General features: G+C 35.6%; 1 long non-coding RNA gene across 3 annotated transcripts; it reads right to left on the bottom strand.

Moving 5' to 3' along the window:
• Positions 1-5,403: 5,403 nt before the first annotated feature.
• LOC127074278 (uncharacterized) lies at positions 5,404-24,240 on the bottom strand. Of its 3 annotated transcripts, XR_007785964.1 has the most exons (5): positions 23,872-24,240; positions 23,024-23,159; positions 7,203-7,461; positions 5,686-6,646; positions 5,404-5,607 (listed from the first exon to the last, which is right to left on the bottom strand). It is a non-coding gene; the product is annotated as an uncharacterized LOC127074278 (long non-coding RNA). The 3 variants fall into 3 exon arrangements; XR_007785963.1 differs by having other exon boundaries at positions 5,686-7,461; XR_007785962.1 differs by lacking the exons at positions 5,404-5,607; positions 5,686-6,646; positions 7,203-7,461 and adding an exon at positions 21,431-22,174 and having other exon boundaries at positions 23,872-24,234.
• Between the last annotated feature and the right edge of the window lie 1,954 nt (positions 24,241-26,194).

The raw sequence follows: 26,194 nt of genomic DNA, 5'->3' as shown, positions 1-26,194 counted from the left end.
TCAAAATTTTAAATTTAATAAAATTTCTAAGTCCAAAACTCCATGCATGCATCAAAATTTATTTTCAACTAATGCTATTAAAACATTTAAAAAATATTTTAACAAAGTATGAAATGAATTTTTGCAAATGCATGATCAATTTAATTGAGCACTTTAAGATTGCATATGATAATAATTTCCATATACCTTGATTAATTATAAGATTTTTTTCTCTTTTTCTTTGATAATAATACTTGAGCTTGAAACCATTATCTTCATCAAAACTTGTTGGAAGTTTGTCTTCACAATCTCCCCCTTTTTGATGATGACAACCATATGTGTAAAGAAGATTAATTTTGATCACAACTCTCCCCCTTTCTCTTAGAATCATATGCTTAGATAACTCCCCCTAACTTCAAAAAATCATACTAACTTTGTTTCTTCCTGAAAAAGTTAGAATACAAGCATACACACATATATAATATCTTCTCCCCATTTGTCATAATTAAAAAGAAGGGGAAAAATATAATTGAAAGTAAAAAAATAGAAAAAGTATATAATGATCAAGAAATAAAAATTTAGAAACTTAACATAACCATTGTCTTAAACATAACATAACAATCAACCATAAACTTTAATGTACAAGAACATGGTCTTAAACATAACAAGAACATAAACTTAACTTTAACATAAACTTAAACATAATAAAAAAACATAGAAAAACACATTAATCTTGATTCATGAAATCTTGGCCAAAGTTGACTTGTGGATTTTCTTGGTTGAAGTTTTGTGGTAGAGCATTTGGTGGTTTACATAATGGATAATGGTAAGGTGGAGTTTCACAAGGAGGAGCTTGGGTATGGATGAAGCGGTTGTTGATTTAGGTAGATAAGGAGTGATGCATGTGATCCATATAATCCATAACATGCCTCATGTCTTCAGTTTCTTGAAGAACCGAAGGAGGATTCTCAACTTCATCATCTATATACCGGATAGTCTTATCCTTGTAGTTATAAATTACACCCATTTTGTTGTTGCAGAGATGTACAGTAATCTTCCAATCTTTCATTGGAACATGATCCTCTTTAATAAGATTTACCTCAAAACATTGAAGAATTTCTATGATGAAAAAAGCATAAGGTAGTTCTTGTGAATTCTCATCATGGGATGCCATGTGCTTAAGAATCATATAAGCCCAATAAACTGGAATATCATTTTTCATTGCAAATAAAATTTGTATTTATGTGTCAGTAATAGTATAGTGATTGGAAAACCTTGTCACAATAATGTATTTCAAAAAAAATAGTGTAGCAACCTATCATCAATAAACAAATTTCCAACAGACCAAAATGTTCTATCAGGAAGCTTACCACCAGTTCTCTTTTTGCGCTTCTGAAAAATTGCATGCTCAGGTTTTCTTCCTATACCAAAATAAAACTATCTTTTTTCATAGTTTTGAATAGAAATAGTTTTTTGTATAGTAAATAGTGTGTTGAATATTTGGTAAAATAAGGAGAGAGAGGGCGCAGGTTTTGGGAAGAGAGAAGTGGAACAAATTCTGAAAAATCACATGGGGCCTACTAGGGTTAATGACTTTTTGACCAAGATTCACGTGAATGAAAAAACAAAAAAAAAATAGAGAACATGCAGCTATAATCGATTGAAATATATGTGTAATCGATTTGCATCACAAATAAAATGCAAAATCACTCAGTTGCAATCGATTGAAGCATGAATTTAGTTGATTACAATTCAAATAAAAAAGAGTTTTTCGTTTAGGTGCAATCGATCCAAATAAAAAAGAGTTTTCTGTTCAGGTGTAATCGATTGCAATCAAATAAAAAAGGAATATGATTCATGTGTAATCGATTGAAGGAGTGTGCAATCGATTACACAAAATTTGGTTTGATTCTATTTCTAGTGGAAGACGTATTTATAAGCATTTCAATCAATTGTTACATGAGTGTAACCGATTGAACCCGAAGAAATTATTGAAAAATATTTTAAATAATTATGAAATTAAGGAAAGTCAATCATAAAGATCATATAATCAAGTCTTACATAATAAAATCAAAGTAAAAAAAAATGAATAAAATATAATCAAGTATATAATCAAATCATATGAATGAAAATAAATAAAATCAATATAAACAAGTATATTTATACTGATAAATATAGTTTAATGAAGAAGAATACATGTACCTTGTTAATTATATGAGATTCTGTGAATGTATTCAAATGAAATTCTCAAGGATCTTGACTCGATTAAATATCACTTTCACTTAGAATTCCAAGATCTGTTCTGATTTTGTAAAACGCGTCTCTTGGAAGCGGGTCTCCTGATGTTTTCAATTGCATAGGCTCATGGTCCTTGATTCCTTACTTATGATTACAATATAGCATTAATATTTTGGTCTAGTTGTTTGAGGTCTCATAAGGGCATTGTGCTTTGATTCTTGATTCATCAATACCTCTTAATTCATTTCATTCAATATGATTCAGATGATCAAAGTTGGTTGATCCACAGTTTACCTTAGGATCTTCTTGTAATCGGTATAATATATCTGATAGCATGACATGATCATTGGTGCAAAATGACATTTTTTAGTTCAAGCCATGTGGTAGCTTGATTTGCAAGTTCATTCATTCATGTTTGATCATTATATTCCATTTTTAGGTTAACCATGAGACTTTGATTGTTGATTTACATCTTTTTCACTTAGGTTGACTTTTGATCAATTATTGACTTTTTGGTCAACCAGTTGACCAAATTCAACAAAATCAAAAATTTCATTTCTAAGCATAAATTATGATTTCCTTTCATACACATTTCAAATAGATATTTCATGCACAACAAAACAATTACATTTTAATTAAAACTTGGATTCACCATTGTGAAATCAATTACATTTGGATTCATTACATAAGAATGTCCCGAATGAGGTTTTAGTGGTTTTCATTTGTGTTCATTGGAATTATAAAAATCTTAGAGGAACATCCTATCATCAAATCATCACAAGCATATGTGGTTGAAACATGATCCAAGTGCTCCAATGTGGAAGTGAATTCGAGCCACATCTCCATTGGTTGCTTGTTGGAAACCTCAGAACCTGAAAAGTTCCTCCAACCTTGCCATGGAAGCCTTTGCCCACTTCATTCATCAACACTGCAAAGCCATATTGATGTAGAATTCGGGAAATTACTGACTAATGATGACTTGTGTTTCCACTTGCAAATCTGCACACGATTTCACATGAGTGGATCCCAGGTTTAGAATTAGAGTCCATTAGAGGGAGGGAAGTTTTACCTCGTAACCTTACAATTATACCCATACCCCTACGATTTAGTTTTTTGGACCAAAATATCCTCGTATAAATAGGGTATATTTTCCAAAAATTGATTTTTTTTTTCGCTTCAAGACTTCCGGATCAGCGTTTTTGACCGTGTAAACCGGAACACTAAGAGTAAGTCTTTTGGTTCACAAAACATATACCAGAACACTTTCTAGAAGACTTCCAGTTCGCTAACCGGAACTCTTTAAGAAAGACTTCCGGTTTGGAAGAGTGTTTACCGAAACTATTTGTAAAAGACTTCCGGTTTTCATTCATTTAACAGAAAGTCTTATGGAAAGTGTTCTGGAACTCAACCTAGTTTTTCATCACACCGGAACTCTTTTAAGAAGTGTTATGGTGCATTTTTTTTAATAATTTTTTTTATAGTGGTTCGAAGACGAGGTGTAGACGGTAGGATTCCAGACCATAGTTTAGGACGGGGCGCGTCTTCATCTGCAGCAGAGTCGGCTGGCTATCTAGGAGGGTCGTATGATATGTCTTTTTTGATAAAGTACGAGCATCATGTTGCTCGTCGTTTATGGTTTGGTGAGGTAAATAAACGATGTATATTTGAAATTGAATAATATTTGAATATTTTATATTGTGTTTTATAATATGTGTTTTAATTTTTTTTAGGAAAGAGGTCCGAAGAAAGAGTTAAAGGTTGCTGGACACGAACTTAAGCTGACATCGAGGGTTCCACTAGCTCTTCCACAACAGGTGGAGAGTTGGGTTTCTAGGTTTGGGTTATTTTCACTTCAGAGAACTAGTTTGAACAAGATAGACACAAATCCGGTTCCACATTTATAGAAAGATGGCATCTAGAGACATCTTTATTTCACATGTCGTTTGGTGAATTGAGCATTACTTTGGATGACGCCTCATGTTTGCTTCACTTGCCCATCAGGGGTGTGTTCTGGAGTTCTCAGGATGTCACTGAAGAGGTTGTTGTTGAACTTGTTGTTGAATACTTAGGAGTGTCACATAGTGAGGCACAATCGCATGTTCATAGCTGCAGGGGTTCTTATTATAAATTGGAGTGGTTATACGATTTATTCATACAACATAGAGCTGCTTCTAGCTGGGCATATGCGACTAGAGCATATTTGTTGATGTTGGTGGGTTCCACAATTTTTGCCGACAAGACATTTACACTTGTCGAGGCACAATATCTCTTACTGTTTACAGACTTAAATAGATGTTCGGGATATAGTTGGGGAGCAACTACATTGGTTACCCTATACAGATACCTTGGAGATGCGTCCATGTTCAGTTACCAGCAGCTTGGTGGATATCCTACTCTCCTACAAGTATATAATTTAATTTTGTTTATTAAGTGATGGATTCATTTTATAAAGTATGTTAATTAAATTTATTTTGTTTATTATGTTTTTATATTGTAACGGTGCTGGATTCACGAGTACTTTTCAACTGTTAGAAAAAGAGGAGAGAATTGGAAACCAGTTGATAATTGTGGTCTTCCTCGAGCGATGAGATGGTCCTATAGGAAAGGAGTCCTGAAGGTGGATGATTTGCGACCTATTTTGGACGAGCTAACACCTGCTGACGTCATATGGTGTCCATTTGAGGATCATAGAGGATAGCGTCAGTTTGATGAGTTATGTCTGTACAGGGGGTGTTTGAAGTGGGGTGACACAGTTATTCCATACTTGCCTGGCAAATGTTTACTTCAGTTCGGGTACAAGCAGTATGTTCCATCCCCACCTCTTGATCGTATGATGGCTACTGATATTGATGTTGATTAGTTACCATCAGAGCATTCTTGCTGTGATCCGTCCAACTACCTTGGCCACCACTCCATCTGATAGAGAAGATGGATATCTAGAGTGGTATTATTGTGTTTCGCATCCACGTTTGGTCTCTCCCCATCATGACAAACCAAGAGAGGTGTCAGTTCATGTTTACGATGCAGGACCATCTGATCCTAATTGGGCTCGTGTATCTCCATTGATTCATCGTTATTTGAGACAGGTTAATGCCGAAGAGGAAGATCTGCAGTTTGCTGATTTATATGAAGCTTTGCATATTTCTCGTTCACATTGATTTATGTATTAACTTTTAGAACTGAATGTAATAAAATAGACATAATATAATATTCATGTTTTGATTACATATTCATGTTTTGATTACATATTCATGCTAATATAGGCGTAAGTAATTGCCAATGTTGTAAACGTCCTGCAAATCCTAACATTCAAGACGTTGTTGCTTGACAACGAAACTTCTTCCAATCTAATGTGACCGGTGGCAACGGAAACCCCTCTTTCATGTTAACCTGATAACAATAATTAAAACATATATTTAACAAAGTGAAATAATTAAAACAGTAAGTCATATAAAATAAAATACGTACCTGAATCCAATGATTTTGGTTAACAAAACCAATGAAATAAATGAAGACATTTGGTGAATGTGAACTTGTCATAGAAAAGAAAGTCATGCACAGATTGCCTAAACAGACAAGTACAACATTATAACGATTCACTATCAAGTAACCCATATCTGGTAGAGTCAACCATTTTTCTAGTGGTTGTGAACCAAAGGATTCTATCATCAAAGACTCTCTCACTTCTGATAACCGATTACAAAATAACTTGTCACACAAAGTTGACCTATCCTTGTCTATTATTTCCAACCACGAGTCTCGGCGAACCACTGACCAACCATCATCACCATAATGATGCAATGACTCTAAATCCACAATTACCATCTAATACAACATTAACTACATCTTCAATGTATGACCTAATATGATTAGGAAATTGAAGAGTGAAATGTTTCTTTGATTGTGGTTGCTTCTTTGATAATTTTAACTTCTTCAAAGTCTGTGATGGTTGAGATTTCCTTTGTGAAGATTGAGATGCCTTATCAACATACTCTATAGTTTCATGATTAGCCTAAGAGGGGGGTGAATTAGGCTTTTTAAAAAATTTCGGTTATTTTATCGGTGGATGAATTTATGTCATCTAAGTGTCTAGGTTATGAAAGCAATAAAGCGGAAAATAAAACGACACCAAGAATTATCCTGGTTCCCTTCACAAACCGAGGGTACATCCAGTCCCCTTACACCTCGTAAGAGATTTTATTATAGTTTTAGATTGTACAACCTATCACACCATAAACCGGTGAAGCCTACGTTCTAACAACTATACAACAATCAAGTGTGCAAGAACAATCCTCTTGCAACACCAACCCTTGTGTCCAACAATCCTGGATCACAAGTCAAACAAAAATAAATCTTCTTTGATGATTTGAATAAAGTGTAGTACTATCAGTCTTCTCTTGATTGATCTTCTCCTTGGATAAATAATTCACTAAAAGGATAATATATAAGTGTTCAACAAGAAATGGAAGGAGATGAAACAAGAATGTTAAAAAGTTTCTTCTCAAAAATTGGTTAGGAACACTTTTATGAGAAATTGACAAATATGAACGAGTGATTATCTTGAGTCTTTATGAAAGTTCTTGGAGGTATTTTTTCATTTAAAAAAAACCAGAATTTATATTGATCAAAACACCTTTTCAAAGAGATATAATTTTCTTCATAAAAAGTAGTGAAAAGGTATAAGTATTTGAAAACATTTTTCATGAAAAGAGGCCAAGAAATGCTGAAACGAACAGTGTTAACCGGTTAACCAAATGGGTTAACCGGTTAACGCATCTAACGTTAACTTCAGAATTTCAAATATAGGGCCGTTAACCGGTTAACCCATATGGTTAACCGGTTAACACTGTTGAAACACAGAAAAATATTTTAAGTAAAATGTGTTTTTCATTTCAACATGTTAAAAAATGGTTAGGTTAAATATGGAAATGCAAAACATGATTGTTGAACACTTGTATACTAATTTAAGAGTGAATTAGATATACCTTAGAAGTGATTCAACAAATTTGCAAAAGTGTTGGCTTGATAATGAAGCTTGAACCAAATGTTGCTATGCATATGTGGCTTGATTAACTTGATGCTTTAAATTCTATTGAAGCTCTTATCTTTTTGCATTGATACATGTTGTCTTCATCAAAATTCTATGGATTGAAGCATGTTTCTACAATCTCCCCCTTTTTGATGATGACAACCAACTTTGAGAGAGATGCTTAAGAGTGAAGTTTCTCTAATTTGATTCTCCCCCTAAGTTCAAGAACTCCCCCTAAATGAGAAGCATAACACAAAAATTCTGCATAGAGAGAATATTAGAGAAACAAGTCTTCTCCCCCTTTGGCATTAGCAAAAAGGAAGAAGCTTATGGAAAAAAAGGCATATAAGCATACAAGCATTATGTAATCATTAATATAGTATAAGCATTCAAACACACACGATAACATAAACATAATCATAAACTAGAACGAAAAAGCATAAGAAAACATAACAACAACATAAAGAAGCATGGTGCTTTAATCTTCATCCGACACGTCCTCACTATCCTCTCCTTCCGCTTCACTACCGGCGTCACCTTCATCATTATCCTCGGGAAGGTTACGGGAACTCAACACAAGGTTACGGAGGCTTTTGATTGCACGGGTAGTTTCACGGTGTTGGCTCATAATGGTGGTATAAAGGAATTCGTTGGTAATGCCACCATCCGGGATAGGAAAGTTGGATGAAGAGGACCTGTCATCATATTTATACGATTCGTCGTTGCATTGAACTATGCCGGTATTCTTCATGATTGTAACTCTGTTGATCTCATTTGCGGGTGTGGTCATTGCAATGAACGGTTCTCTTCCGATTTCCATGTCGGTAGATTAAAAAATTCTTGAAATAAGACGACCATAGGGCAGCCTAGTCTTTAGGGTGAGTTGTTGTTTGATATGGTACAACATAGTTGGAAGTCAATTAACTTTGATCTTGTTCTTCACAGCAAACATAACCTGCATCTCTAAGTCATCGATTTGAGAAAGATTTGAGTCCTTTGGCAACAAAACATGACAGATAACATAGTGTAGCATCCGATCATCAACTGACAAAATCTTCGCATAACAGAGTGTGCGAGAAGTACGCTGACCCGAAACAATAACAACCCTTGGAAACCTACAGATTGAGTAATAATACTCCATTTTGTCATATTTAGCCCATTTGCCATCCACATGGTTAACCCCTTTCCGGAGAAAAATTCCCGAATATGGAATCCTAAGAGAAGCGGCCAGCATACCTAGGTTTGTCTCAATCTCACAATCTCTCACAGTAGCAAACAGCATATGTTTATCATTATCATTCAGGTTCAAAGTGAAATGGTTCAAAAATGATTTTACCAAATCAGGGTAAATATTTCCATTATCAGTGATAAACTCATGCATCCCTTGAATTTTCAACAGCTCAGGAAAGGTGAAAGTAAGAGGTGTGAAGGATTTTAGGTTCACATACTTTCCCTTGAGAAGATGTCTGACCCTGACCTTGAAATCCATTCTTCTCTTTTTTGTTGTTTGAGAACTTCTTTCTTCTTGTGTAACTAGAGTTTCCAATATTATTTTTTGTACCAAAATATTTTCCTAGTCTTTTTACAAGAAGCATAAAGTTTTCGTCCTCTTCGGGATTGTCTTCTTTCTTCACAACTTTGGAATCAACTTTTAAGGCAATGCTCTTGGATTTCTTCTCTTGGACCTCATGTTTCTCCAATAGTCCAAATGTAAGTTGTAAATGCGCCTAAGAGGGGGGGTGAATTAGGTGGTAAAAAATTTCTTCGATCTTGTTTCCGGTTCTTGGTTATTTTTCGTTTAAGTGCTGAAAAATAAATTGCGGAAAGTAAAAGGACACCGGAAATTATAGTGGTTCCCTTCACACTCCGAAGGTACTCCACTCCCCTTTCGACTCGAAAGAGATTTCACTATAGTTAGAATTATTGTACAGCCTACTCACACCAATGGTGATGCTTACTATCTAACCTATAGGTAATCAAGTGTATGAAGAACAATCCTCTTCAACACTTCACTTGTTTCCAACAATCCTGGACAACAAGGTATGATACAAAAATCTGAACTTAATTAAAAAGTTGATGATGAATCTTGAATATATTAATCACTTGGATTAATCTTCCCCTTTGGATATCAATCACTCAATGTAGTATACAAGTGTTCAAACCAAATGATATGTATTCTTAGTAAGGTATATGAAGGTTTAATGCAAAGAATACTTTTTTAAGAAAGTTTTTGGACACTTGATAAAAATCTGAGTGTTTATAAGAATGATTAATTGAAAGTGTTTGCAAGAAAGGAGGTGGTCATAAAAAAATGAGTAATGATATTTATATATTGCTACAAACACGTTTTTGAAAGAGTATGATGAATGAAAGGATGCCATGATTCAAAGGAATACAAAGAAAACATTTGAATGAAGAAATGCACCAATTTGCCAAAATTCGTCAGTGGTAACCGGTTACTGCTCGGTGGGTAACCGGTTACTTGCTTCCAACGTCCAAAAAAATATTTGAAAAACAACAGTGGTAACCGGTTACTGAAGCCCAGTTTTGAAAAATAGAATTTGGCAGAATGTGAAAAATGAAATGCAATACATCCTAATTTTCTATATGAACCAAGATATCATGGAATAAATATTTGTCAATTTCTCATAAAAGTGTTCATAACCAATTTTTGAGAAGAAACTTTTTAACATTCTTGTTTCATCTCATTCCATTTCTTGTTGAACACTTATATATTATCCTTTGAGTGAATTATTTATCCAAGGAGAAGATCAATCAAGAGAAGATTGATAGTACTACACTTTATTCAAATCATCAAAGAAGATTTATTTTTGTTTGACTTGTGATCCAGGATTGTTGGACACAAGGGTTGGTGTTGCAAGAGGATTGTTCTTGCACACTTGATTGTTGTATAGTTGTTAGAACGTAGGCTTCACCGGTTTATGTTGTGATAGGCTGTACAATCTAAAACTATAATAAAATCTCTTACGAGGTGTAAGGGGACTGGATGTACCTTCGGTTTGTGAAGGGAACCAGGATAATTCTTGGTGTCGTTTTATTTTCCGCTTTATTGCTTTCATAACCTAGACACTTAGACGACACAAATTCATCCACCGATAAAATAACCGAATTTTTTTATAAAGCCTAATTCACCCCCCCCCCCCCCCTCTTAGGCTAATCCTGAAACTACAATTGGCATCAGAGCAAGTTATAGGTAACTTGTTCCTAGAGTTCCAGCATGGCTTCCGCAAGCATAAACCCGGTTTTCAAAGATGATGGAAGTAGCAACAAACCCTCACTCTTCTCCGAAGAATATTTCGATTTCTGGAAAATCAGAATGAAGTCACATCTTAAGGCCCAAGGAGAAGGTATATGGGAAGCAGTTGAAGAAGGTCCACACAACCCGATGAATGTGGTGAATGGAGTTGGTACCGCAAAGTTGAAAAACACCTATGACGAAGATGATAGGAAAAAGATTCTGAATGAGAAGAAGGCAATCAACATACTCCAAAGCGCTCTTAGTATGGACGAGTTCTTCTGTATATCTCAATGTAAATCAGCAAAGGAGATTTGGGACACCTTGGTAGAAACACATGAAGGAACCGCCGAAGTGAAGAGATCGAGGCTAAACACTCTAAGTCAAGAATATGAGATGTTCTGCATGCAGCCCGGTGAATCTATAGTTGCCTTAAAAAAGAGATTCGTCCATCTAACAAATCACTTGATTGCTCTCGGTAAAACCTTCACAAATTATGATCTCAACCTGAAAGTCCTAAGATCTTTGACAAGAGAATGGCAACCGAAGGTGATCGCTATTTCGGAAAAGAATAGTCTCTCAACGATGACATCCGCGTCTCTATTTGGAAAACTTCAAGAACACGAATTGGAACTTGGAAGGCTCGAGAAGCACGAAAGTCAAGAAAAGAAATCCAAGGGAATTGCCTTGAAGGTTGATTCAAAAAATGACAAAGATGATGAGACGTCCGAAGATGAGAACTTTATGCTTCTTGTGAAGAAGCTTGGTAAGTTTTTTAATAAAAATAAAAATTCCTCTTATCCTAAAAAGAATAAACATTTCAGGAAAAAGGAAGCATCCACATCAATGCAAGACGTCACTTGTTATGAATGTGGAAAGCAATGTCACATAAAGCCGGATTGCCCGAAACTTGCAAAGAAAGGAGGATTCAAAGGCACGAAGGAATTCAAGAACAAAAAGGCTTATGTTGCTTGGGACGATAATGAGATAAGTTCATCTTCGGAGTCGGAAAGCGATGAATGTGCGAACATGGCTCTTATGACTTCACATCACTCCGATGAAGAAATCGATGAGGTTAGTAGCAACTTTTCAGTTTATGACAATGACGCACAAGATGTTATAGATGAACTTTTAAAAGAATGCAAGACATTGTATAAAAGTATTTCATCCCAAAAGAAACGAATTTCATCTTTAGAAGAAAATAATATTGCTTTGGAAAAATATATTGAAAGTAAAAAACAAAAGTTGATGGATGAAAAACAAAGTCTTGTATGTAAGAATTGTGAGTCTTTATCTTTCCAAATTGTTCAACTTAAAAGAGTTTTAGAAAGATATGAAAAAGGTCAAATTGGCTTGGAGGAAATTCTTAGGCACCAAAGGTATCCTAATGATAAAAGTGGATTAGGATATTCTAAGTTTTCCAAACCAAGCACAAATGAGACCATTTTTGTTAAAGCAAGTGAACAAGTTGTTAAAGAGAAAGTAAACAATTCTAAAAGTATGCATCAAATTCATAAAAAGAAAATGATTGCTAAGAAGAAGAATTATGTTCCTAGATATAGAAGTCATTTTCAACCTACTTGTTTTTATTGTGGAATTAAAGGTCACACACCTAATGCTTGTTATGTGCGAAACATTGGCGTTGCAAAAGGGAATTATGTGTGGGTTGAAAAGGGTACTAACTACCAAGGACCCAAAGCAATTTGGGTACCTAACAAAACTTGATTTTGTTTTGTAGGTATGCTTGAAGACAACTTCGAATCAATGGTATCTTGATAGCGGTTGTTCAAAGCATATGACGGGCGATGTCAACAAATTTTCACATCTATCTTTAAAGGCCAAAGGATATGTTACATACGGTGATGACAATAAAGGAAAGATCCTTGGAGTAGGAACCATTGGAGCACCTCCTTTTACCATCATCGAATATGTCCTTTATGTTGAAGGCCTAAAGCACAACCTACTTAGCATAAGTCAATTGTGTGACAAAGGGTTCCGAATCAACTTCACAAAGGATGAATGTTTAATAGAACATGAAGTCACCCATGACATTTTGCTAAAAGGTAAAAGGTTTAATAATATTTTTATGACTTCATTTGATGACTCTTCCTTGAAGGTAAAATGCTTAATGACGAACAACAACGAGGCTTGGCTATGGCATAAAAGATTCGCTCACATTCACATGGAGCACATGAACAAGTTGATAAAGCATGATCTAGTTGTTGGTCTTCCAAAGATTAAGTTCGTCAAGGATAAGCTATGTGACGCATGTCAAAAGGGAAAGCAAACCAAGACAACTTTCAAATCCAAGAATGTTGTATCTACGTCTAGGCCACTTCAACTCTTGCACATGGATCTCTTCGGTCCATCAAGAACGAAAAGCTTCAGAGGTAATGTTTACGCTTTAGTTATTGTTGATGATTTCTCTAGATATACGTGGACATTGTTTCTAGTGCAGAAAAGTGATGCTTTCAAGGCTTTCAAGAAGTATGCGAAACAAATTCAAAACGAGAAGTCCCTCACAATAACCTCCATAAGAAGTGACCACGGTGGAGAATTCCAAAACACATTCTTTGAAGAATTTTGCGAAGAGCACGGAATTTCCCACAACTTCTCCGCACCACGAACACCACAACAAAACGGTGTCGTAGAAAGAAAGAATAGATCTTTGGTGGAGCTCGCAAGAACAATGCTCAGTGACTCCAACCTTCCTAAATACTTTTGGGCGGACGCAGTTAGCACAGCATGTTTTGTAAGCAACCGTGTCAACATTCGGCCGATTCTCAAAAATACTCCGTATGAGCTATTCAAAGGAAGGAAGTCCAATATATCTTTCTTTCACATTTTTGGGTGCAAATGTTTTATCCTCAACAATGATAAGGACAACCTTGGTAAGTTCGATGAGAAATCCGACGAAGGTATCTTCCTTGGCTACTCCCTATCTAGTAAGGCATTTAGAACTTTCAATAAAAGAACTCTTTCTATTGAAGAATCAATGCATGTATCTTTTGATGAAACTAACCCCTCGAAAGAGGATAACATTATTGTTGTTGATGATGATGATATAATAGATATGTCACAACAACAAAAGGAAGTTCCAAATGATCAACCAATACCACAAGGAGATGACTCACCAATCATTGAAGAACATCATGATATACCGAAAGAATGGAGAACTCATAGAGATCACCCGATCGATAAAGTTATTGGTGATATTAGCCAAGGCATTGCAACACGACTAAATCTCAAGGATGCTTGTCTCAACATGACTTTTGTATCTCAAATAGAACCAACCAAAGTCGATGAAGCCTTAGGCGACGATCAATGGATAGTAGCAATGCAAGAAGAACTCAACCAATTCGAAAGGAATCAAGTTTGGAGTCTTGTACCAAGACCGGACAACAAGCACATCATAGGAACAAGATGGGTGTTCAAGAACAAACTTGATGAGAATGGGATCATAGTTTGTAACAAAGCAAGATTGGTCGCACAAGGATACAACCAAGAGGAAGGAATTGATTTTGATGAGACGTTCGCTCCGGTAGCAAGGTTAGAAGCAATTCGATTATTACTTGCTTATGCTTATTCTATGAATTTTCAATTGTTTCAGATGGATGTCAAAAGCGCTTTCCTGATTGGCTACATCAATGAAGAAGTCTACGTCAAGCAACCTTCGGGTTTTGAAGACTTCAAGAATCCTTCACATGTTTACAAGTTGAAGAAAGCACTATATGGCTTAAAGCAAGCACCAAGAGTGTGGTATGACCGCCTCAACAACTTTCTATGTGAAAAGGGATTTGTAAAAGGAAAGGTTGACAAGACTTTGTTCATAAAGAAGATCAAGGGTAACACCTTATTGGTTCAAGTCTATGTCGACGACATCATCTTCGGTTCAACGAACAAAGATCTTTGCGAAGAGTTTTCACTTATGATGCAAGGAGAATTCGAGATGTCCATGATGGGAAAATTGAACTATTTTCTTGGACTACAAATCAAGCAAACAAAGGATGGCATCTTCATCAACCAATCCAAGTATTGCAAGGAATTGTTGAAAAGATTCGATATGGATAGTTGCAAAGTGATGTCCACTCCTATGGGATCTAGAACGTACGTTGATCAAGATGAATCCGGAGTTTCAATAGATATCATAAAATATCGAGGTATGGTTGGTTCATTACTATATTTGACGGCAAGCCGTCCTGACATTATGTTTAGTGTATGTTTGTGTGCACGCTTTCAAGCAAATCCGAAGGAATCACATCTCACCGCCGTGAAGAGGATTATGAAGTATCTCAAAGGAACAACGAACGTCAGACCATGGTATCCAAAAGGTAGTATATGTTCCTTGATTGTTTATTCTGACGCTGATTATGCAGGATGTAAGACCGATAGGAAAAGCACAAGTGGTACTTGTCACATTCTCGGGAATGCACTAGTGTCGTGGGCATGCAAGAAGCAAGCATGTGTCGCACTTAGCACGGCCGAAGCGGAGTACATTGCAGCAGGCAGTTGTTGTGCACAGATTTTATGGCTTAAGCAACAACTTCTTGATTTTGGTGTAGATCTCGGTTGCATTCCTCTTCGATGTGATAACACAAGTTCCATCAACATCACAAAGAACCCGGTCATGCATTCAAGGACAAAGCACATAGATATCCGGCATCATTTCCTTCGAGATCACGTGCTCAACGGAGATGTAGATGTTACGTTCGTGGATACACATAACCAACTTGCCGACATATTCACAAAACCATTGGCTAAAGAGCAATTTTTCAAGATTCAGCGAGAACTTGGTATTCTCAATGAAGGTGACATCTAACCTTTTCTTAAAATTGTTTGTTATGTGTTATAGTAGCTTAAAATATGCTTATTTTCACTTTAATATAATGCTAGCACTCTTTTTTCGCCGTTTTTAGTTTTTCTTACTGTCGTATGTCCGAAAATTATCGGTTTCAAAATATTTTTTGATCGAAAGTTGCGTATTGATAAGTGCTAATACTTTGTGAAAATCTTTTCCCATTTCTTCAAAACAAAGCTGCTGGATTTTTTTAATTTTTTGAAAATTTTAGCCCGTTAACCGGTTAACGGAATCGGTTAACCGGTTAACGCTTCCCAGATAGCATTTCTGCGTTACTTTTTTAAGTACAGAATGTTTAAAGTTTTTATTTAAAGTTTTGGTATGCGTTTTTATTTATGGTGCATGTGTTTTAATCCTTACCAACACCTCATAACTCCTATTCTTCCTACTTTGACTCACCATAAACACCCTTATCTCATTTCTTTAACTTTCAAACTCCTTGAATATCATTAAAACACCATTAAACTCCACTCAACCATCTTCATCCATGGCTCCTCCAAGAAAGGGAAAGGCTCATGTGTCAGTGTCAAGCAGTGAAGAGGAAGAGATGCAAATGGAAACAACAAAAAAGAGAAGAATGGATTTCAAGGTCAGGGTCAGACATCTTCTCAAGGGAAAGTATGTGAACCTAAAATCCTTCACACCTTTTACTTTCACCTTCCCTGAGCTGTTGAAAATTCAAGGGATGCATGAGTTTATCACTGATAATGGAAAAATTTACCCTGATTTGGTGAAATCATTTTTGAACCATTTCACTTTGAACCTGAATGATAATGATAAACATATGATGTTTGCTACTGTGAGAGACTGTGAGATTGAGACAGACCTAGGTATGTTGGCCGCTTCTCTTAGGATTCCATATTCGGGAATTTTTCTCCGGAAAGGGGTTAACCATGTGGATGGCAAATGGGCTAAATATGACAAAATGGAGTATTATTACTCAATCTGCAGGTTTCCAAGGGTTGTTATTGTTTCGGGTCAGCGTACTTCTCGCACACTCTGTTATGCGAAGAATTTGTCAGTTGATGATCGGATGCTACACTATGTTATCTGTCATGTTTTGTTGCCAAAGGACTCAAATCTTTCTCAAATCAATGACTTAGAGATGCAGGTTATGTTTGCTGTGAAGAACAAGATCAAAGTTAATTGGCTTCCAACTATGTTATATCATCTCAAACAACAACTCACCCTAAAGACTAGGTTGCCCTATGGCCGTCTTATTTCAAGAATTTTGGAATCTACCGACATGGAAATCGGAAGAGAACCGTTCATTGCAATGACCACAACCGCAAATGAGACCAACGGAGTTACAATCATGAAGAATACCGGCATAGTTCAATGCAACGACGGATCGTATAAATATGATGACGGGTCCTCTTCATCCAACTTTCCTATCCCGGATGGTGGCATTACCAACGAATTCCTTTATACCACCATTATGAGCCAACACCGTGAAACTACCTGTGCAATCAAAAGCCTCTGTAACCTTGTGTTGAGTTCCCGTAACCTTCCCGAGGATGATGATGAAGGTGACGCCGGTAGTGAAGCGGAAGGAGAGGATAATGAGGACGTGTCAGATGAAGATTAAAGCACCATGTCTCTTTGTGTTGTTGTTATGTTTTCTTATGCTTTTTTGTTCTTGTTTATGATTATGTTTATGTTATCGTGTGTGTTTGAATGCTTATACTATATTAATGATTACATAATGCTTGTATGCTTATATGCCTTTTTTTTTTCATAAGCTTCTTCCTTTTTGCTAATGCCAAAGGGGGAGAAGACTTGTTTCTCTAATATTCTCTCTATGCAGAATTTTTGTGTTATGCTTCTCATTTAGGGGGAGTTCTTGAACTTAGGGGGAGAATCAAATTAGAGAAACTTCACTCTTAAGCATCTCTCTCAAAGTTGGTTGTCATCATAAAAAAGGGGGAGATTGTAGAAACATGCTTCAATCCATAGAATTTTGATGAAGACAACATGTATCAATGCAAAAAGATAAGAGCTTCAAGAGAATTTAAAGCATCAAGTTAATCAAGCCACATATGCATAGCAACATTTGGTTCAAGCTTCATTATCAAGCCAACACTTTTGCAAATTTGTTGAATCACTTCTAAGGTATATCTAATTCACTCTTAAATTAGTATACAAGTGTTCAACAATCATGTTTTGCATTTCCATATTTAACCTAACCATTTTTTAACATGTTGAAATGAAAAACACATTTTACTTAAAATATTTTTCTGTGTTTCAACAGTGTTAACTGATTAACCATATGGGTTAACCGGTTAACGGCCCTATATTTGAAATTCTGAAGTTAACGTTAGATGCGCTAACCGGTTAACCCATTTGGTTAACCGGTTAACACAGTTCGTTTCAGCATTTCTTGGCCTCTTTTCATGAAAAATGTTTTCAAATACTTATACCTTTTCACTAATTTTTATGAAGAAAATTATACCTCTTTGAAAAGGTGTTTTGATCAATATAAATTCTGGATTTTTTAAATGAAAAAATACCTCCAAGAACTTTCATAAAAACTCAAGATAATCACTCTTTCATATTTGTCAATTTCTCATAAAAGTGTTCATAACCAATTTTTGAGAAGAAACTTTTTAACATTCTTGTTTCATCTCATTCCATTTCTTGTTGAACACTTATATATTATCCTTTGAGTGAATTATTTATCCAAGGAGAAGATCAATCAAGAGAAGATTGATAGTACTACACTTTATTCAAATCATCAAAGAAGATTTATTTTTGTTTGACTTGTGATCCAGGATTGTTGGACACAAGGGTTGGTGTTGCAAGAGGATTGTTCTTGCACACTTGATTGTTGTATAGTTGTTAGAACGCAGGCTTCACCGGTTTATGGTGTGATAGGTTGTACAATCTAAAACTATAATAAAATCTCTTACGAGGTGTACGGGGACTGGATGTACCTTCGGTTTTTGAAGGGAACCAGGATAATTCTTGGTGTCGTTTTATTTTCCGCTTTATTGCTTTCATAACCTAGACACTTAGACGACACAAATTCATCCACCGATAAAATAACCGAAATTTTTTATAAAGCCTAATTCACCCCCCCCCCCCCCTCTTAGGCTAATCCTGAAACTACAATTGGCATCAGAGCAAGTTATAGGTAACTTGTTCCTAGAGATCCAGCATGGCTTCCGCAAGCATAAACCCGGTTTTCAAAGATGGTGGAAGTAGCAACAAGCCCCCACTCTTCTCCGGAGAATATTTCGATTTCTGGAAAATCAGAATGAAGGCACATCTTGAGGCCCAAGGAGAAGGTATATAGGAAGCAGTTGAAGAAGGTCCACACAACCCGATGAATGTGGTGAATGGAGTTGGTACCGCAAAGTTGAAAAACACCTATGACGAAGATGATAGGAAAAAGATTCTGAATGAGAAGAAGGCAATCAACATACTCCAAAGCGCTCTTAGTATGGACGAGTTCTTCCGTATATCTCAATGTAAATCGGCAAAGGAGATTTGGGACACCTTGGTAGAAACACATGAAGGAACAGCCGAAGTGAAGAGATCGAGGCTAAACACTCTAAGTCAAGAATATGAGATGTTCCGCATGCAGCCCGGTGAATCTATAGTTGCCTTACAAAAGAGATTCGTCCATCTAACGAATCACTTGATTGCTCTCGGTAAAACCTTCACCAATGATGATCTCAACCTGAAAGTCCTAAGATCTTTGACAAGAGAATGGCAACTGAAGGTGACCGCTATTTCGGAAAAGAAGAGTCTCTCAAAGATGACATCCGCGTCTCTATTTGGCAAACTTCAAGAACACGAATTGGAACTTGGAAGGCTCGAGAAGCATGAAAGTCAAGAAAAGAAGTCCAAGGGAATTGCCTTGAAGGTTGATTCAAAAAATGACAAAGATGATGAGACGTCCGAAGATGAGAACTTTATGCTTCTTGTGAAGAAGCTTGGTAAGTTTTTTAATAAAAATAAAAATTCCTCTTATCCTAAAAAGAATAAACATTTCAGGAAAAAGGAAGCATCCACATCAATGCAAGACGTCACTTGTTATGAATGTGGAAAGCAAGGTCACATAAAGCCGGATTGCCCGAAACTTGCAAAGAAAGGAGGATTCAAAGGCAAGAAGGAATTCAAGAACAAAAAGGCTTATGTTGCTTGGAACGATAATGAGATAAGTTCATCTTCGGAGTCAGAAAGCGATGAATGTGCGAACATGGCTCTTATGGCTTCACATCACTCCGATGAAGAAATCGATGAGGTAAAATGCTTAATGACGAACAACAACGAGGCTTGGCTATGGCATAAAAGATTCGCTCACATTCACATGGAGCACATGAACAAGTTGATAAAGCATGATCTAGTTGTTGGTCTTCCAAAGATTAAGTTCATCAAGGATAAGCTGTGTGGTGCTTGTCAAAAAGGAAAGCAAACTAAGTCAACTTTCATTTCCAAGAATGTGGTGTCCACAACTAGGCCACTACAATTGTTGCACATGGATCTCTTTGGTCCATCGAGAACAAAAAGCTTCGGAGGTAACGTTTATGCATTAGTTATTGTTGATGATTTCTCTAGATATACTTGGACATTGTTTTTAGTGTAGAAAAGTGATGCCTTCAAAGCATTCAAGAAGTATGTCAAGCAAATTCAAAATGAGAAGTCTCTTTCAATTATCTCCATTAGAAGCGATCATGGTGGAGAATTCCAAAATGCCTCATTCGAAGAATTTTGTGAAGAACATGGAATCTCACACAACTTCTCCGCACCAAGAACTCCACAAAAAAATGGTGCCGTAGAAAGGAAGAATAGGTCATTAATAGAACTTGCAAGGACAATGCTAAGTGATTCAAATCTTCCTAAGTATTTTTGGGCGGATGCGCTGAGCACGGCATGTTTTATAAGTAACCATGTTAATATTCGGCCTGTTCTCAAGAAAACCCCTTATGAACTTTTCAAAGGGAGAAAACCAAATATTTCTTTCTTTCATATTTTCGGGTGTAAGTGCTTTGTCCTCAACAACGACAAAGACAACCTTGGTTATCATTTTTGTGAATAAATGCTTATTATGTTTGTGATTGTATGACTGTTTTTTATCAAGTCTTTTCCCAACCTTTTTGCTAATGACAAAGGGGGAGAAGAATTGCTTGTTGTTTTTGTTTCTCTAACATTTTGTAGGAAAGATACACATTTCCAAAGCTTTGCTCATATTCCAAAAGAAAGGGGGAGCACTTGCATAGGGGGAGATATCCTTGGATTAGAGAAACAAGTTTAGAATCAACTTTCAAGTAGTGAGTTGTCATCATCAAAAAGGGGGAGATTGTGAAGTCATGGCTTCTTGATGATTTTGATGATTACAACATCTCTAAACAATTCTCATGTGAAAAGATCAAAAAGTTGTCAAAGACTTGAAGTGAATTGAAGTGGAGTAAAGATTCAAGTGAAGTATATCATTTCAAAGGATCAAGTATCATCATTGGTATATCTAAAACTTTCACTAATATGATATACAAGTGTTCAAATATTTATTCCATGATATCTTGGTTCATATAGAAAATTAGGATGTATTGCATTTCATTTTTCACATTCTGCCAAATTCTATTTTTCAAAACTGGGCTTCAGTAACCGGTTACCCACCGAGCAGTAACCGGTTACCACTGTTGTTTTTTCAAATATTTTTTGAACGTTGGAAGCAAGTAACCAGTTACCCACCGAGCAGTAACCGGTTACCACTGACGAATTTTGGCAGATTGGTGCATTTCTTCATTCAAATGTTTTCTTTGCATTCCTTTGAATCATGGCATCCTTTCATTCATCATACTCTTTCAAAAAGGTGTTTGTAGCAATATATAAACATCATTACTCATTTTTTATGACCACCTCCTTTCTTGCAAACACTTTCAATTAATCATTCTTATAATAATCAGATTTTTATCAAGTGTCCAAAAACTTTCTTAAAAAAGTATTCTTTGCATTAAACCTTCATATACCTTGCTAAGAATACATATCATTTGGTTTGAACACTTGTATACTACATTGAGTGATTGATATCCAAAGGGGAAGATTAATCCAAGTGATTAATATATTCAAGATTCATCATCAACTTTTTAATTAAGTTCAGATTTTTGTATCATACCTTGTTGTCCAGGATTGTTGGAAACAAGTGAAGTGTTGAAGAGGATTGTTCTTCATACACTTGATTACCTATAGGTTAGATAGTAAGCATCACCATTGGTGTGACTAGGATGTACAATAATTCTAACTATAGTGAAATCTCTTTCGAGTCGAAAGGGGAGTGGAGTACCTTCGGAGTGTGAAGGGAACCACTATAATTTCCGGTGTCCTTTTACTTTCCGCAATTTATTTTTCAGCACTTAAACGAAAAATAACCAAGAACCGGAAACAAGATCGAAGAATTTTTTTACCACCTAATTCACCTTCCATAGTTAGTTTCCTCCGGTGAACACGAACAATATTTATGGGTATCGATATACCACCTAGTGCGTATCTTCCTGACTCACAAGCACAAGATAACCCATAAGATGTTCTAAGAGTAAAACCACATATTTTCCTGTTAGTTCCAACATAATAAACTCTCAATAACTCTTCAACAATACGTCTCAAAGCAGCTCGAGACACTGAACCACGGAAATTACCATAAAATAGACTTATGTGCGCGTGTTCAACTTCGTAAAAACTTTTTTGAAAAGAAGCTCTAATGTTTCCTAGTTGTAACCTCAAGTTGTTATTCATGGCTTCCCAATATTTGACCATGTCACATATACTGTTTCCTAACATCTGCTTTAACTTCCAATGAGCATATTCAATCCTAAAAGTAACATATTAAAAATATTAAAAATATCACATATAAAAAAATACATAGAAAAAATAATGACACGTACCGATTAGTCGTCGTGTTTAGGGGTGTGGATGGATAACCATTTAATATGAACCAATCCATTTTTATGGTTATGGTTTATAAACCAAACCACTTCTCACAAAAACCAATTTAAAATTCCAAACCGGTTCCGAACTGGTTGCGAACCGGTTTAAAACCGTTTTTAAATGGGTTTGGATTTTAATCAAAATTATATAATTTAATTTAAATTTTATTTACTTTAAATTAATATTAAATTTTAAATTTAAAAACATAAATAAATTTTATGAGGTTTTAAAATATTTTTTCTTTTAAAATTTAAAAAACATAAAAAAAAATTTTAAAAATAAAAATCTTCAACGAAGTTTTCAACGAAGAGTTCCAGAATACAGAAATATAATACCGAAAGTCTTCAAGGAAGAGTTCCGGTTTATGTCACTTTGTTAACCGGAACACATATGATAAGTGTTCCAGAACCTTTTTTTTTCTTTCAAAAAGAATCGAAAATCTTTAGATAACTCTTCTGGTATACTATTTGCAGTGTTCCGAATGTCTTTTACAAAGTCTTTCGATTTGAAAAAAATACATGCCGGATGTCTTTTTCAAGGAGTTCCAGTACGAAGATGGAAAGTGTAATTTTCGGAAGTATCGATTGAATGGTTATAAATGAAATGGTAAATTGATTAAAAACAATTAAGGGTAAAATTGGTATTTTTAAAAAATTATAGGGGTATTAGTCTAAGTATAGGGGTATGAAGTAAAATATGCTAGAGGGAGTATGCAATAAAGAGAATTATCCACCTGAGTTCAGTTCAGAGGCAGTCCATCTTCGGATTTGGTGCTGAGAACTTTCCCACATTGCAACAGTAAACACTGAGATGCAACCAAACGAATATCTGAATGGGCTCATCAATATCCTTCCAGCCTATACCATTTCCTGCAACACACCAACATACAGATGCATGAATAGTAATCCAATGGGTTCCAGCTTGAGATGATTTCAAAAATATGCTAATAGAAATTCATCAGTTCAGGTCTAAGAAGGAGAATTACTGACCTAGTTTCACAATTGTCACACTCATTAACACAAAATCCCAATTCCATAATTCATCTAACAACAACACGATTAATAAGCATACCAAATGTAAAAATGCATAGCAGAAAACAACTAAAGGATCCATCCAGCATTTTTCAACGGGGCACAACATAAACACTAACTGGTTTGAAACTTTCGAAATTAACTCTAACCGTTTTCTAATTTATAACCAACTCACTGAGAATTTCAGTTGAATTTCATTTGGCATTTCTAACAGAAATTAGAAGAACAGAGACTCTATAAATACAATCACTCAATACTGATCACATTTCACGTTTCACAAATCACAAAAAATCCAATTACAAGAATCGTAAGAACACAACACATTGCACTCTGAATATCTCTTCAACTGATAGAATTCTCTCAATCTCACTCTTAATTCTCAATCTCGCGCAATAACAACGCACACTACTCTCTCTATCTCTATCTCTCATGAAGAAACTCACGCATACAATACCTAGAAAATTGAAGAAGAAGCACACAGGAAGAACCAGAAAGAGGAAGAAGGCAAGGATAAGAAGAAGGAAGAGCTCAAGAAAGTTGAGAATCGTACCTAACACCGGCGTTACTCCGGTAAGCTTTCAGTCATCTTCTTCCTTTTTTTGCGAACTAAGGTTACCATGATGTATTTACGATTCCTCGAGCTAGGGTCCATCCGTCTCTTTCTTCGATTCGAGCAATTCTTGAGGAATGAAGAAATTTTGTTTGTGGATTCGCGGCCATGACATGATTTTTGTTTGAACGTTGATGTTTGATTTATTTTCTGAGAACCTCCACCACCGAGGACATCCTCCGGCACGGCGGAGGATTTAACAGGCACATGAGATGATCGAGGGAGGTGTACGTATTCGAATCATTGGTCTGCATTTTACATGAGGTTGTCCACACGTGCGTTTAGTGACCTTTAATACTTTCAAACACATCTAATGCGCACGCCAGATAAAGTCGGCTTCCCACGCGTCACACCAATGAAATCAATCCTTATCCACTCCTCATTGTTAGCACTATCCATTTGGGGTTTCATTGGGCCTTGGTATCATGGGGCTTTTAGCCATTTCTACTAAACATAGCATATTGCTACTGGTGCACCCTTGGACGGGTGACACTGCCTTAAGCATGGGCTTCTATTTGGGCCAAGTGCAGGAACTACCAATTTCACCTTTGGTTGGATGAACTGTACCCCTTCGGTTTGAGCCTTTTTGTTGCATTTTTAGTTGGATTTTTGCTCTTACTTTTTGCTATTTTTTTTAATAATGATTCATGAATTAAAATAGAAATCAATTGTTAGAATTTGAGTTAATTTTCACATAATTAGTTAGAATTAATTGATTTGGTTTAGTTCTTGATTATTTGAAAATGATTATAAAAATACATGATTAATCATAGTTTTGATTAGGCTTGGAGGTTAATTCACATGAGTTTGATTAATTACATGATTAGGTCGATTTTAATTCATATGATAGAATTGTAAATTGCATGATTTGACTTATTTGATGATTAGAATTTTAATTAGTTGAATTATTCTTGTTCTTATTCTCTTCTTAGAATAATTGATCTTTTAAGCATAAATTTTCATATGATATTTGGGAATTGATGATTAATTTGATATTAATCTTTACATGACCCCTTAGTTAGAACTTGTACATGTTATAACCTTTAGATTAGGTTGTACATGATAAACCATATCTTCCAATTTAATTCAATCTCTTTGATTTAAGTTGATCAAAAGAAATTTTGTAAAGCTGTGGATCTCAAGGCCTCAAATCCAGACTTTTATGCAAGGCATCCCAGACAAATCAAGCAGTGGATTATATAAAGCATATCAAAGGTGTATCTTCAAAAGCTTGAAAATCAAGATCAAATTATATGACATGAGCCTTAAGAAATAGGGAATGAATGAGAGTCGAGAATTCCATTAACTCACTCTGAATACCTTTGGGTACGGGACGAATGACCCAGTTGCTCATCGTATTCACCTCTATTCATAGACTTTAGCACAATTCAAATCACATGATTGTCAAGTCTTTCCCCTTTAAAGCAACAGTGCAACAATCAGAGGTCTCCATCAACAATTTATCAATCATGATTCAAGTTGTATGCCATGAGCCTTAAGTAACAAAGAATGATGAGAATGGAGAATTCATATCCTTGTCTAGGGTATCCTTAGGTACGGGACAAATGACACAGTTGCTTATCGTATTCACCTCTATTCATAGACTTTAGCACAATTCAAATCACATGATTGTCAAGTCTTTCCCCTTTAAAGCAACAGTGCAACAATCATATGTCTACATCAACATTTTATCAATCATGATTCAAGTTGTATACCTGTAAGACCCCAATTTTGACCCTAAGATCCCTCACGATATCTCATCATTTGCATTGGCCTTGGGATCACACCTTGGCATCCTCCTTACCCCTCATTCATTGAGTTTGTATTGGGAGAGATCACCAAGCACATTTGTGATTGTATCATACTTTGTTTATTAATCAAAATACCAAAAATATGTCAATGTGTAGCTTTGTTTCTTTTGTAGGTAGTGTGTGCATCCGCATGTGCCTCATCAAGCTCATATCTAGGGTTTGAAACCCTTAATGTAAGAGATCAATCAAGGAAAGGTTCACAGTGGTTATAAGCATCATATATGGATCCCCATGTTCTTTATTTATCATTTTGATCAAGAATTCATCAAGATTTTGAAGCTTGTTTTCCTTGGAAGCCCTAATTCATTTGGGTATCTTATGTGACTTTATCAACAAGTTTCTTCAACAATTGGTCAAAGATATGAAGCGATACTTCATTATACATCATCTCAAGCATATATGATTCTCTATGATCCCCATAGATCAAAGGAACTTCAAGTTTGCAAGTTGGT

This window comes from Lathyrus oleraceus, chromosome 4 (assembly GCF_024323335.1).
Source record: "Lathyrus oleraceus cultivar Zhongwan6 chromosome 4, CAAS_Psat_ZW6_1.0, whole genome shotgun sequence".
In the NCBI taxonomy this organism is placed as follows: Eukaryota; Viridiplantae; Streptophyta; class Magnoliopsida; order Fabales; family Fabaceae; genus Lathyrus; species Lathyrus oleraceus.
The sequence above is the reverse complement of the archived record's forward strand: the minus strand, read 5'-3'. Positions and strand labels throughout refer to the sequence as shown.